Source organism: Uloborus diversus, chromosome 7 (genome assembly GCF_026930045.1).
Source record: "Uloborus diversus isolate 005 chromosome 7, Udiv.v.3.1, whole genome shotgun sequence".
NCBI lineage: Eukaryota > Metazoa > Arthropoda > Arachnida > Araneae > Uloboridae > Uloborus > Uloborus diversus.
This window is the reverse complement of record NC_072737.1, coordinates 154,547,988-154,561,451: the sequence shown is the minus strand read 5'-3', so window position 1 is coordinate 154,561,451 and position 13,464 is coordinate 154,547,988. Positions and strand designations below refer to the sequence as shown.

The 13,464-nt window shown below is 32.3% G+C and overlaps 1 long non-coding RNA gene across 1 annotated transcript in view; it reads left to right on the top strand.

The window, feature by feature from the left end:
• Positions 1-13,464, top strand: part of LOC129226059 (uncharacterized) — a 272,294-nt gene that overhangs the window by 116,925 nt on the left and 141,905 nt on the right. The window contains exon 2 of the long non-coding RNA XR_008580765.1: positions 4,191-4,310. This is a non-coding gene — a long non-coding RNA (uncharacterized LOC129226059). The remainder of the gene's footprint in view (positions 1-4,190; positions 4,311-13,464) is intronic.

Below are 13,464 nucleotides of genomic sequence, written 5' to 3'. Positions count from 1 at the left end.
ATAATTACAAATCACACTCAATGTCGTCAAAAATCCCTATTCCTTAGGATAATTTCTTCTAAACGTAAAAGCAAATGACACCTTTACATCTTTCTAGTGTAATTAAATATTGTATTAGTGGATCAAAGACAAACATATAAAACAAAATGTTAAATATGATGTAATGAAAAGTGTTTAAAATTAAGCAAGTCTAAGATTCTTGAAATATTTAAGTAATAATGTGTATAAATGTTAAGAAGCATTGTCAATTAAAATCTCCATATCTGAACTAGTGTATTCAGTCAAAATCTTCATATATGATTTATTGTATTTAGGAACTATATCATGTTGGGTATGTTAACAATAGGTATTTTCCCAATGCAGAGAGGTATGTTCACCCCGTAAGCAGAATAAAATTTAGTAAAAATGTTTCGGTAGCAGTTCGGAAACATTTTTCAATTTTTTAATGATCGGCATTAAGGCTTTCGATTTAAAAAGACATACTTTTTAATTTGAAACTTTCAGACATGCTAACTTTTCTTTGAATATAATTTTATAAGGGTATGCAGGGGGTTTGGGGGAGAAAGGACACCTATTGGCCGGCCCCGAGTCTGAATGGGAGCAAAAACATTTTAAGTGAGCGGTGAAATATATGTAGGGACGTAGGGGGAATATGAAGGGGGCCTGAAAAAATCATTTGTGACCAGCCGCAAAATTTCTGTGCCCGCCCTTGGATTTGCTCAGCACTTTTTCCACAAATGAAATACTTTTACGCATATATTTGCACTTCATTTCTCCAATTTTAAACTTTAATTGTGATATGTTCCAATACAAAAGATCATTATGTATCACAATGTGAAATATCAGCTTTCTGAAGACTTTTCTTGTACTTCAAAAGTAATGATTTGCGCGTTTGGTGGGCGTGACAGCGCTGTCACACTCGAAATATGTGTCCGGTTCCGCATGTGCTCTAATATATCACTCTTAAAAATCAAAATTTAAAATTCCGATAGCCAAGTGCAAATATATGCGTAAAAATGTCAAACTCGTGTAAATGATTGATCAAGTTCAATATTCATTAATTGAAAATCCGGGTAGCTTCCAGCCGAAACGAAGCCAAAATGGCATTCCGTGATTAACATATATCCTCCTATGATGCGCTTTAAAATATTCATAATCCCAAAATTGCTCGTCTGCGGAATTCGTCGGGATTCAAATCAAAACGCCGGCCCATTACAAATTCTCCATTCTGTCAGCATTTACGGATAAACACACACTAACTGTCCATTTTCGTTCCAAATCTCAATCACAACTGCTTCGTTAAATTTGCCGATAGCAAGATATCGTTCTTGTTGTGAGTCATTACACACTAAACAACTCAATTTCGGAAACTCCAACAACTCTCATTTCACACTCGACTGGTAAGTAACTTTTTTTCACTAGATACCTCCAAAGATCTACGAACTGCTAATGTTCAGAACAAATAAATAAGAATTCCATAACTCCGTCAAGCGAATCCTGATCTTAGGGCCATGCGAATTTTTATCTCTTGGTGATTTCTTTTCACTCGACCTCTGCCAAGGAGGGAGTTCGCTTGTTTCTTCTACCCCATCATAGTGTCATGTCCACTTCCTGAAGATATGTCTTTATTGCCTGGTGCAATAATTTACGCTATGATAATATATGGTGTTTAAATTAACCAGCCAAGCGTGAATATATGTGTGAAAAAAGAGCTTATTGAGAAGCAAGATGGCTAATATCTAGCTAAACCATTCTGTGGCGAGTAAACTCTTCAAGCCCATTTTTCGTCCACATTTTAGAAAAGAAAATCATTTTAAAAGTCTTGCTTATTTTAATAAAAAACATATTATTTGTTCACAAAAAGAATGTGGCAACAAATGACAATTTTAAATCATTGATGATTTTCCAATCATTTACCAACAATTAAATTAAGTGAAAGGTTTTCTCGAGTAGACAAAGGAAAAAAATATACGATATTCCTCTAGATATTTAGCACTACAAAAACTCCAGTAATGCATTTGTACAGCATCACGAACCATTGTCAGAATGATACTCAAAAATGTATGGAACGAACTGGATTACAAACTAGATGTCGTGTAGCAAAAAGCTCTAACACTGATCATTTGAAATTCAATATTTTGTACAATGTGCTCACACATTGCACATTTGTGTAATTGAATTTTACTGAAAAGAAACTTGTAATATTTCTCTATAAATTCATGTATTACTTATGTGCAGTAATTTTGAAAATGTTATTTTTTATTTGAAATCGAGTTCACCATTTGTGCTCACCCTGTATTTGACATTATTGGGGGAGGGGGAGGAACTCTCTTGTTGTATTTTTCTATAAAATCATACATCACGAGCTGTAATATGTGCAGTAGTTTCGAAGATATTATTTTTTTTAAATCGGGTCCATCATTTTTGCTCACTCTGTATTTAACTTAATTGAAAAAAAAACGTGTTTTATTTTTTTATAAATTTATGTATCACTTGCTGTAACATGCGAAAAAATTTCGAAAATATGATTTTCTTGAAATCGAATTCAGTATTTGTCTCACCCTCCATTTAGCAAACTTGGAAAAAAAAAAAAACTTGTTATATTTTTCAATAAATTCGTGTATCACTTACTGTAAAATGTGAAGTAATTTAGAAAATATGATTTTTTTTTTTTTTTGAAATCGGGTCCATCGTTTGTGCTAACTTTGTATTTAATATAATTTGAAAATATACTTGTTATATATTTCTATAAACTCATGCATCACTTATTGTAACATGTGCAATAATTTCAAAAATATAATTTTTGTGAAACTGGGTCCATGTTTTGTGCTCACCCTGTATTTAAAAAATTGGAAAAAAAAAAACTTGTTATATTTGTCTATAAGTTCGTGTATCAGTTATTGTAACGCGTGCAGTATTTTAAAAAACATGATTTTTTTTTTTTTTTGAAATCGGGTTTATTATTTGTACTCATCTTGTATTTCCTGTGATCACTTTGTATTTTTTGTGATCACTCTGTATTTTGTGTGATCTTCCGTTTTAATTCTTGATTTAATATTGTTAACATTCATTACACTCTTGCTAAAAAAGTTTAAACTTGACAAAACATTAATATAATTTGAGACGTTAGTGAAATATAGAATGAAATGTCCTCTCCAGGACTAAATATATTACTACTGTTTGGTCCTATTATATAAGTATTTCTAGCCTTTTGTAATCTCAAGAAAGAGATGCTTTGAAACACATTTAAATGTATACATAAAAGACTGAAGTGTCAGTCATATTTTTTTTTTTTTTTTTTTTTTCAGTTTTCTAACTTTAGCGTTTTGTAATTATTTCAAATGTTATTAAAAATGCATGTTTTTTTTATTGCAATTCTAACTTTACGAAGTAAATGATGTTTCATAAGGACATTGTTTAACTATTAGAGCGTATTTTCGTTTTGAATACATCTTTTTTTTTTTTTTTTTGCTGTTTCAGATGTCTCTTAAAAATATCTTAAGGGTATTTTTAGATTTTATCGTATTGAAATCTGAGATTTAGTGATAGTGTTCAAAATAACTGCTCTTTCCTATTACCTTTGACAGTCAGCTTAAAATAAACTTAATCTTATATGCTTAAAATGATTAAAACTTTTTTGTTACTTCAATTTTTTTTTCTATATTTTTGGTCTTTTTGCTCTGAAGAAAATTTTTTGGGGAAACAAAATATTGAGTGCAGTGGGAGAAAGTCTTTTCAAACAAATATTTTTAATGTCTTTTAAAAAATAAAAACAATTAGCTTTTTTGGGAAAAAAATTAGAAAGAAAAAATAGTAATTGTTTGAAATCATATATTGTTAAAATAACATAAAAAGCTTGATACGTTTGCTTTTGGGAGCGCTCTCAATTTCGAGCTCTCGATAGATTTTCTTCACCTTTTAAGAGGATAAAAGCGGAAAGTCGTTAAATTCTGCCCTGCCCCTTTTTTAAAACACAATTACACTATATGCGATAAAAGTAAACGCTAATTAACAGGCATAAAAGAACTTGTGTTAAAATAAAATGCTACTTCCTTATCAAATTTTCAAAACTTATTCTCGAAAAAGGAAAAATTTAAATGATCGTATTTAAAAACAACTGTTTTTACGCTGTCCAATACTGACCTGAAGCAACCATTGTATGTAAACTTTTTCCTTTCCTACTCACTTAGGAAATTCTTCTGATGTTCAACAGAGGGCAGCAGTGCAGCTGCGATTACCTCTTTTACCTAATGAAGACGGATTGGCGAGGACGTACTGCGGAGAAAAAAATGAATAGGGGAAATGAAACGGTACGATTCATAAAAAATTTGATTTTTTTTTTTTGTAAGGCAATTCATTTCTCAAGTATTCACTTTAGCTGTGTGTTGATGTGGCATAAATATATCCAATTGAAACTCCTGTTATTCCTGTAGAGTAAAATAAATACAAAAAGTTTTTTTTTTTTAAATTTAATTTCACGTCTCTACTTTCTGAGATATAAATGTTTTCGTAACTAGAATTTGTAAAAACTAATTTGTTTTTAAATATTCAGTAGTGAAACAACATAAATTGATTGTGCGTAATGATAATGCAGTCGAACTCGTTTAAAACGGGTCCGGATTTAACGGAAAAATCAGAAACACGTGGTTGGCGCAATGTTAAGGGATCATAACTCTCATTTAACGAGCAAATCTTGCTCAAAGCGAGTAATAGTTTCGTGATTCATAAATTTTCTATTGATTTCCGGTTTAGCATATCCTTTCTTGGGAAAAGTTAACCGAAATTTAGTGATGAAGTGATTAGTAATAAACCCTGAGAACAAAATGACGATCCTCAATATACGGTAAGTAATGACGGCCCTTTGCTGACTCAAACGCTAATATTATTCACTTCCAAGGTATTGCTTTCGGGGATGCTGTTAATTGATCGAGCTCAAGTTAAATAAGATGAAAATGAAAGCCATGAGGATAACGGCAAACGTGAATTTATTTGAAGCTAAAACACTCTCAACATACTCAACAAGTTTTGATATGCAGAAAAAATTTCAAACTTTTTTCTAAACCAGGGGTGAAAATTGCTGTTTTCCGGACTTGTAAACTTGTTATAATTTTCAATAAATTCGTGTATCACTTACTGTAAAATGTGAAGTAATTTAGAAAATATAATTTTTTTTTTGAAATCGGATCCTTCGTTTGTGCTCACTTTGTATTTAATATAATTTCAAAAAATACTTGTTATATTTTTCTATAAACTCATGCATCACTTATTGTAACATGTTCAATAATTTCAAAAAAATAATTTTTGTGAAACTGGGTCCATTATTTGTGCTCACCCTGTATTTGAAAAATTGAAAAAAAAAAAAAAAAACTTGTTACAGTTGTCTATAAGTTCGTGTATCAGTTATTGTAACGTGTGCAGTAATTTAAAAATATGATTTTTTTTTAAAATAGGGTTCATCATTTGTACTCATCTTGTATTTTCTGTGATCACTTTGTATTTTTTGTGATCACCCTGTATTTTTGTGATCTTCCATTTTGATGCCAAACGGAAGATCACAAACCGTTTGATATGCAGAAAATTCAAACTCTTTTCTAAGCGAGGGGTGAAAACGGCTGTTTTCCGGACCATGAGTACTATTAGAAAAAAAACACGTAGGTGGCCATCACGAAACTTTCTTCTATATTTTTCTTTTTTTTTCTGATCCCTCCCCATGCTTGACGAGGAAGCAATATTCCCAATAAAAACAAAATTACACATGCAAAAACTTGACGACCATCCCAATGTCTGAATTATTGCAAAAGCAAAGCAGAGAGCGAAAATTGAAAGTTATTTTAAAAGCATCGCTTGGATTAATTATAAATATTTTATTTGTTAACAAACGCAAGATGGCAACAGTTAAAAATTTTAAATCATTGAGATAATATTTCCGGTCATTTCCATACAATTAAAATCACGAGAAATACGCAGACGACAATCTATTACGATTTATCTTTCTTATTGTTGCATTAATAAAGCTATTTTTATTCGCAAAAAAAAAAAAAAAAAATCAACACCTCTTGGAGCGATTGGCGTCAAAATTGAACCAAAGCCTGTTTACATATGGATTCACATATATTCCAAATTTCAACCAGAACGTAGCATTACTTCTTGAGATAGGGCACTCACAATGGAAAAAAAGAACGGGCGATTGCGCTACCCACTTTTTAGCTGTTGACACCAAAATAAAATCAGCTCTTATACCCACTAAGGGCTACTTGCCGATAAATTTTTCTTTCATTCCGTTCATTATTTCTTGAGATACAGCAGTCACAATTGACGACAAAAAACGTTCTATAGCTCAACCCCCGTTTGAGTTATTGACACCAAAATTGAATCAGCACCTGTTCCTGTTAATACCAACATATGGACCAAATTTTGTTTGATTCCGCCAGTTACTTCCTGAGGAATAGCAAGCACGCGTAACTCGAAAAACGTCCCATTGCTCCACCCCCCTTGGAGGAATTCGCGCCAAAAACTAATGGGCACAAGTTCACATAGTGGCACATACGTGTACTAAATTTCGTTTGATTTCATGCGGTAGTTTTTGTTGTAGAGCGGCCACAAAAAACTGGTCACACACAGACGTGACACACATACACACACACATACACACACACATACAGACAGACAGACATTTTCCAAAAATGGTCGAAATGGACTCAGCACACCTCAAAACGTTCGAATCCGTCAAAATTCGAAATTCGAAAATTTGCACGAATCCAATACTTTCTTCTATATATTAGATATAGAAGAAAGTAATAATGACGCAAGAAAGAAGTAATACGATAGTTCAAGGCAAATTAAACAACTCCTTTGGTACTGTACAGATAAATTACAAATTAACAACGCAAGTACATATATGATTTTTTTTTTTCAAGACCCCGTTTTTTAGGAGCACTTTGTTATAAGGAACAAATATTGCCGCGCCTTCATGCTCGTTGTAAGCAAGCTTGACTGAAACTGTTTTGAATGCGAGTCCATCCTGAAACTTTTTATATTATGCTATGTGTTCAATTGGAACAATTTTATATGCTATTGCAATTTATATGCAATTTTATATTATATGCAATTTTATATGTTATGGCTAAGCTTTCTGTTTCATCTCTAAAATATGCCTTCTGTACGAAAAATATTTCTTCCTTTAGTTTACGATTTCTAGTAAGCTCACACAGTGTTGCCACCCCATTTCGGACATTCTTAAAATTAAGAAACAAAATTCATTTCTTAAGTCACACAGATGTTTGAATTGTCTTCAATTGAAAGTTTGTCATGGTTTATCGAATTAGTTAATTAGTTTTAAAAAAAATATAAAAAAGTGATAATAATAGTAAAGCATTAAAATTTTAAAAAAAAAATCGAATAAAATATAAAGATGCTTCGCGCATCATCAAAATAGTGCTCCTAAACATTTTAACATATTTTTAAAATGTAGTTCATAGAAATAATACTGACATAAGTTTTGAAGTGAAACTTTTTATGCGAGGGCTTAGAAATTCTGATCCGCAACCTTTTTGTCTAACGGAAATGACGTAGTTGTTTTTTAATTGCTGCCAAAAACAATGAAAAATAACAGATTATAATGTTACTTTTGTTAATAAATTTAACAAATTAATTTCAAGACTGAAACGAAGCAAGCATATATGGATGCCTCACTTGCCAAATCAATTAACTTCATAAAACAAAAAGTGAAGAAAAGTTATGAAGATAGTGTTATCCATAACAGTGAAAAGACACTCGTGTTACATTTTCTGCCATCACATGGTCAGAAATGTACTGAACCAAAACTTTAGTATAAATTCTTATGCTAAGCATTGATAAAGCACCATTAAAGTAGAAATTAGGATTTTTTTAAAAAATGGAGATAATCGATTAGGCAATTGAGGCATCCGTAGTTCTGGATTTTGGGCATTTTAAACTATTATGCAGGTTTTCGAAGATTTCTCTGTTCCAAGTCAAGTCACCAGTTTAAATCGTAACCCACATTGCTTAAGTTCAGCCTTAAAATTAGTTTGTTAACTTTTATTAACAGAATTAACTTTATATTTACGTACTTCTATTTTTCATTGTTTCTGGCAACAATTAAAAAGCGGATTCCGAGTAGTGTTTGGTTTTTTTCGTTCTTTATAATCTATTTTCTTCAATGAAATATACAATTGTGATGTAAATATGCCTAAGTTAGGCGCAGAAAGAACAAGAGAGAAGACTTGTGGGTGAAGTGACAGTGCATGAGGTGAAAAAAAGAAAAGTTAAAAGTTTCACTCATATCACGTGTCTTTACGACACTTTTTTTTTTAAATCTTCATTTATTTTAGTTAAAGAAGAGCAATTTATTGCCCACAACCTAAATCTTTGGTTTTTCATTTTCTTTGCCAAACAAATATGTGTTTCCATCCCTTCATGTGGGTTTTCGATTTTACTCTACATTTCGCTACTTTACATTCATATGACTCTACTTTTTCAGAAACTATTATTTTCTTCCCCATTTTGCAAGCAATCGATGATTTTGTTCATTTACATCTATTGACGTAAAAAGTACTCTGTCAACAAAGCAAAATTATCCGGATTATAAGACTTCTGTTTGGATCGCCATTAACTTTTGCTTCGTAATTCTTCGTAAATTTCCATCACATTAAACATAATTAAGAACGGGCAAATTTCAACTAAGCGCCCCTACGTGAGAAATAACTTCCAATAATCCACGCAAAATTCGGCCATTTTTCAAAGAGATCGCACCTCTTTTTTACCTAATTAGGCCATTATTGGGAAACTAATTTGAATTGATGCGAGTTGGTAATTCTCAATTAATATTTCCAAAGACTCCAAAAAGCAGCCATCAGTCCTAGCATGGACGGCATCGAGTGTTTTACCTAATTATTATTACACCTCTTTTGGAAAAATCTTCGCCGCAATTGTGAACCTAATGACGAGCGGCTACGAGAAGAATAATGTTTAAAAAAGGTATTTTTGAGAAAGAGAAGAACTGCACACGTCGTAATGTTTTTAACTGGTGATTTGGGTTAATTATGGCTACATGTTAAGGTCGTAGCGGCTCGATTATTTAACCATCATTTTCTAAAAAGCCAATTATTAAAACTAGAGGAAAAGACATTAAGGCGGCTGTTATCTCTCTCCATATCACGATTTCGGGGTTTGATTTTAATAGCAGTAACAATGGCTTTTATCGAAATATTCTTCTTAAGTGTTGGAAATGGTCATAAGTGTTGGAATAGTCATTATTTGAAGAGTTCTTAATCGTTGGCTGGGGTAACGCTTTGTCCTTGTATCTCTATCGCCGGCCATGATAAGTCCCATCATTAAAACATCATGAGGAGCCTAAATGACTTTTTGGGGGAATGTAACGTAAAGGGACGGGAAAGGAATATCGTGAAAATTGCTCAACAATGGAGTTTAAAAATTTAAAAGGATTTGCTCTTGAAATTTGCGATTGGGGGGGGGGGGTTAACGTTATGGTTGAACATCGTTTAAATTTTCTGGATGTTTTCTACCAACGACACTGCTGTATTATTATATACGTACTGTTACATGAAATACACCGCCAGCTCAGTCATTTCCAGCCGAGGACTGCAGTTTCGTGCTTATTAGCACTCATCAGCCCAGCATAGGAAAGTGACTGAGCTGGACGTGTATTTCATGTATTTCTGCTTGCTATTGGGCGGTAATTTACTGAATATACCATACCATGCCTTGCCTTCAATTCTCGAGTTGAATCGAACCATTGCTTCAGTCACTCGTCTGGTCTGCGCTAATTCTATATTAGCTACCAGTTTGTTTGGCACTCTTGGCTTCCTTAAGAGGCTTTCCATCTCCAGCTCAGTCACTTTCCTATGTCGGGCTGATGAGTGCTAATAAGCACGAAACTGCGGTCCTCGGCTGGAAATGACTGAGCTGGCGGTGTATTTCATGTATTTCTGCTTTAGCCCTTGCTATTGGGCGGTAATTTACTGAATATACCACGTACTGTTAGTATTTACTCAGATGATAAGGTTTGAATTAGTAAATTAAGTGCCGAATAAACTAAATTATTACCTTGTGCTGCTTTTGAAATTTGACTAATTCAAAGTTGTTGGTTTTTGCAAAATTAACAAAATTAGTACGATTTGCATATCGATTGCATTTGCATTATCGATTATTACTAGTGTATCAAACTAGTAATAATCGATATCACCATTTGTATGAAAGCTATGACTTTAAGAATGACTTTTTAAATGACTTCTGTTGTCATTTTTACTTTTTAGCTATCTTTTGTATATTTTCTTGATCGTCAAAATTATCTTGCGTATTACTACATTATTGCTTCGAACAGTTTTTTTAAATTAAAATTTCGTGCACTAAACATGTTCATTTCGACAAAATGTTTCAGAATTTTCGAAGTTTTCTGAATTTTTTTTTCTTCTGAAACACTTTGCTACTATATTACGCCCTTCAACACTTTTTAAAACACTTTTTGGAGTACCTAGCCTATTAAGTCTCATGCTCCATAGGATCAAACAAAATGCCATTAAATGATCTACAATTAGTTACATTTCATTGTACAAAGATGAATTGCAAAGCTTTTCAACCAGATCGAGTATGATAAATAAATACCTTTGTGCTGAAAAGTAAATTACGAAGTCTGCAGATCGAGTATGTTTCAAGCTGTTGTTGTGTTTTCTTTTCCTCAATTAACCAAATTGTGCAATAAATCCACAAAGACTGCCAAAAATGACTGTGGTTGTAATTTTGACAAGCAGCATTAAGAATGGAAACCTTTGAGGTGGAAACAGCTTTGCAAGTTTAATTTGGCTGGGGGAGGGGGGATAGAATCCTGTAAAACTATATGAGCGATTCGAATAATTAACATGATTTGCCATCTCTTAGCGAATAATCACCTGCTTTTACTCATAAAAGCACGATTTCGTAAATCAATCACTACTTAGAATGATACGTCAAATAAAACAAATGGTAAGTTTTAACTTAAATAAATAAGTTTTACTTCAAACTATAATAAATGTTTTCCGTTTATTTTTCTATTTAAATTATTTTTTTTTTTTTACCAAAAAGTTGAATTGATTATTCTAGAAAATATCATATTCTGACCCACTTTACGTATAAAAAATATATCGCTCAACAGTAACAATGGTGGCACAAGCAAAAATTTTTAAAAACGTAATATTTATTAATTTAAAATCTAAATTTAAAGCTGTTTTTTTTTTCACAATACTAAAACAAATTTAGTTTACAATGGCGGTGCGTGGTGAAGTATCCACGGGTTTTTCAATAGTGACACATGTTTAAAATTTCACAATTCAGAACAAAAAATTGCAAACTATACGCTATTTATTTGGACTACAAAAAATCACCATTAATTAAAACATATCTTGTTTTTCTGAGGAATTTTCAATATTTAGCAAAAATCGAATACAATTAGTTTAGCTTAAAATCTTCAACTAGCACTCGTAGTTTCAGCAAGAGAAAGGGAAAATAAAATGGCGTTGTTTCATTTCAAGCAGTACGTTTTTTATTTTTGAATATGATTGCGGTAAAATCCGTGAAATTTTCCCTTATGAAAAGCAAAAATATTTTCCTCAGTGTTTTTATTTTTAATTTAATCTGCATAATTTCTCTAAGCAGCAGTGGCAACAGTTAAAATACATGGACTTTCATTCGCGTTCTAATTTGTTTTGTGTTGTTGAGCAATCACATTGCTTATTGTTCTCATTTGACTATTTTTGGCACCGTATGATTTTATTTTCTTACCCCCCCCCGCCTTCCTCTGCAGCACCACCGTCGACCGGCCCCTCCCGATGCTCCTCCAGTAAAAACCGTCTCCAGGTTGCGCCTCTATCCCACGTGCACACGCATATATACACCTACACACACACATATACACCCACACACATACACCCACACACACACACACACACATACACACCCATACCCATAAACTCATCCTCGCACGCAGGCACAAACACACACGCCTAAGTAGCACACACACACACACACGTGCACACTCGTAATTGCGAAAAAAATTATTTGAATTCAAGATGTCAAAATCCAAATTAATTTTTTTCCTTCATTCTAAGTGTGTGAAACTATTTCTTGAGTTGTGTAAGCGTTTTTGAGCTAATTCCTAAAAATTCTACTAATACGGTTCACTAATAAATCGAATTTTATATAGGGAACCTTGACTGAAGTTTATTATTGTGGATTTTGTGCTTTAATTCACTCAAATCATCATATTTATTTTTTGACCTAAGGAGCCCCCCCCCCTTTTTTTTTTTTTTTTTTTTTTTTGCATCAAGGTTGGTCAGTAACTCTTATTTTAGTCATTTGTGATGGAAAATGAATCGTAAACCCTTTTTAAAAAGAAAAACTGCAGTTAAACCCACTTTAATAAAGTTAAAGGAGAAAATCCTTATATATTATTTCTGTAGCCTGTTTTTGGTTTCTACGCCAGATTTTCCTCAATTTTTGATCGATTTCTTTGATTTACACCTTATTTTAAAGCTTATGTTGCTGGCTACTGACGAAAAATAGACCCACGGTCTAAAAATTGTTTTTTGAGCCGAAAAACCTGTTTTAAAGAACCAGAATGAGACTTTCGGTTAAACTTATAACTTTAACTTGCACTATGACCGACAGAGCTGAATAGCTTGATCGGCAGAGCGTTCTCCTCGTAACCAGGAGAATGCGTGTTCGGGCCCGCGTCCGGACAAGGTGCATCAAAAAATTAGAGAAATATCCTGCATTACATGAATACTTAATTAAGTGAGTAACAAATATGAGGGAATAGAATAAATGAGTAAGAAACGCACTTTGCTGTTATGAAAAATTGATGTGGTTTTGTGCTAAAGTACTTCTGAATTGTACGTTTTTTTTTTTTTTTTTAAAGTTTTGGCTCTGGTAAGAAAATTAAAGCATAATGTAACTGAAAATATAAGTAACAGGTTTAAGATTTCAAACTACAATAGAATTGTTTTTTGTTCAGAAAAAAAAAATAATAAATCGTATATTGAAATATATATTCTTCTAATGAGTTTTTGACTCTTTGTACAAATAAAAAAAATACTACCTCAATTTGATGTGTAAAATACACATTTTTTCCTTTTTTTTTTTTTTTTTTTTGCAAAAAAAAAAGCTTATCACATTTTTACTACATTCGAAAAACTACACTTAAAAAAGAGCATAGTTCAATTTATTTTGTATTTTAACCGTGCTGTTAAATGATGAACACGTGCTGCCATCTAAGTTATAACGGTTCAAGCAACAAATTGTAACAAATTGTAAAACTTTTCAAAAATAAAAACATTTCTCTTCAATATCTTACTTTATATATTAATCCCCTCTCATTTTAAAATTTATCAGGCTGGCTAACGACGAAAAATAGACTTACGGTCGAAAAATCAAGTTTTCGAACACGCTCCT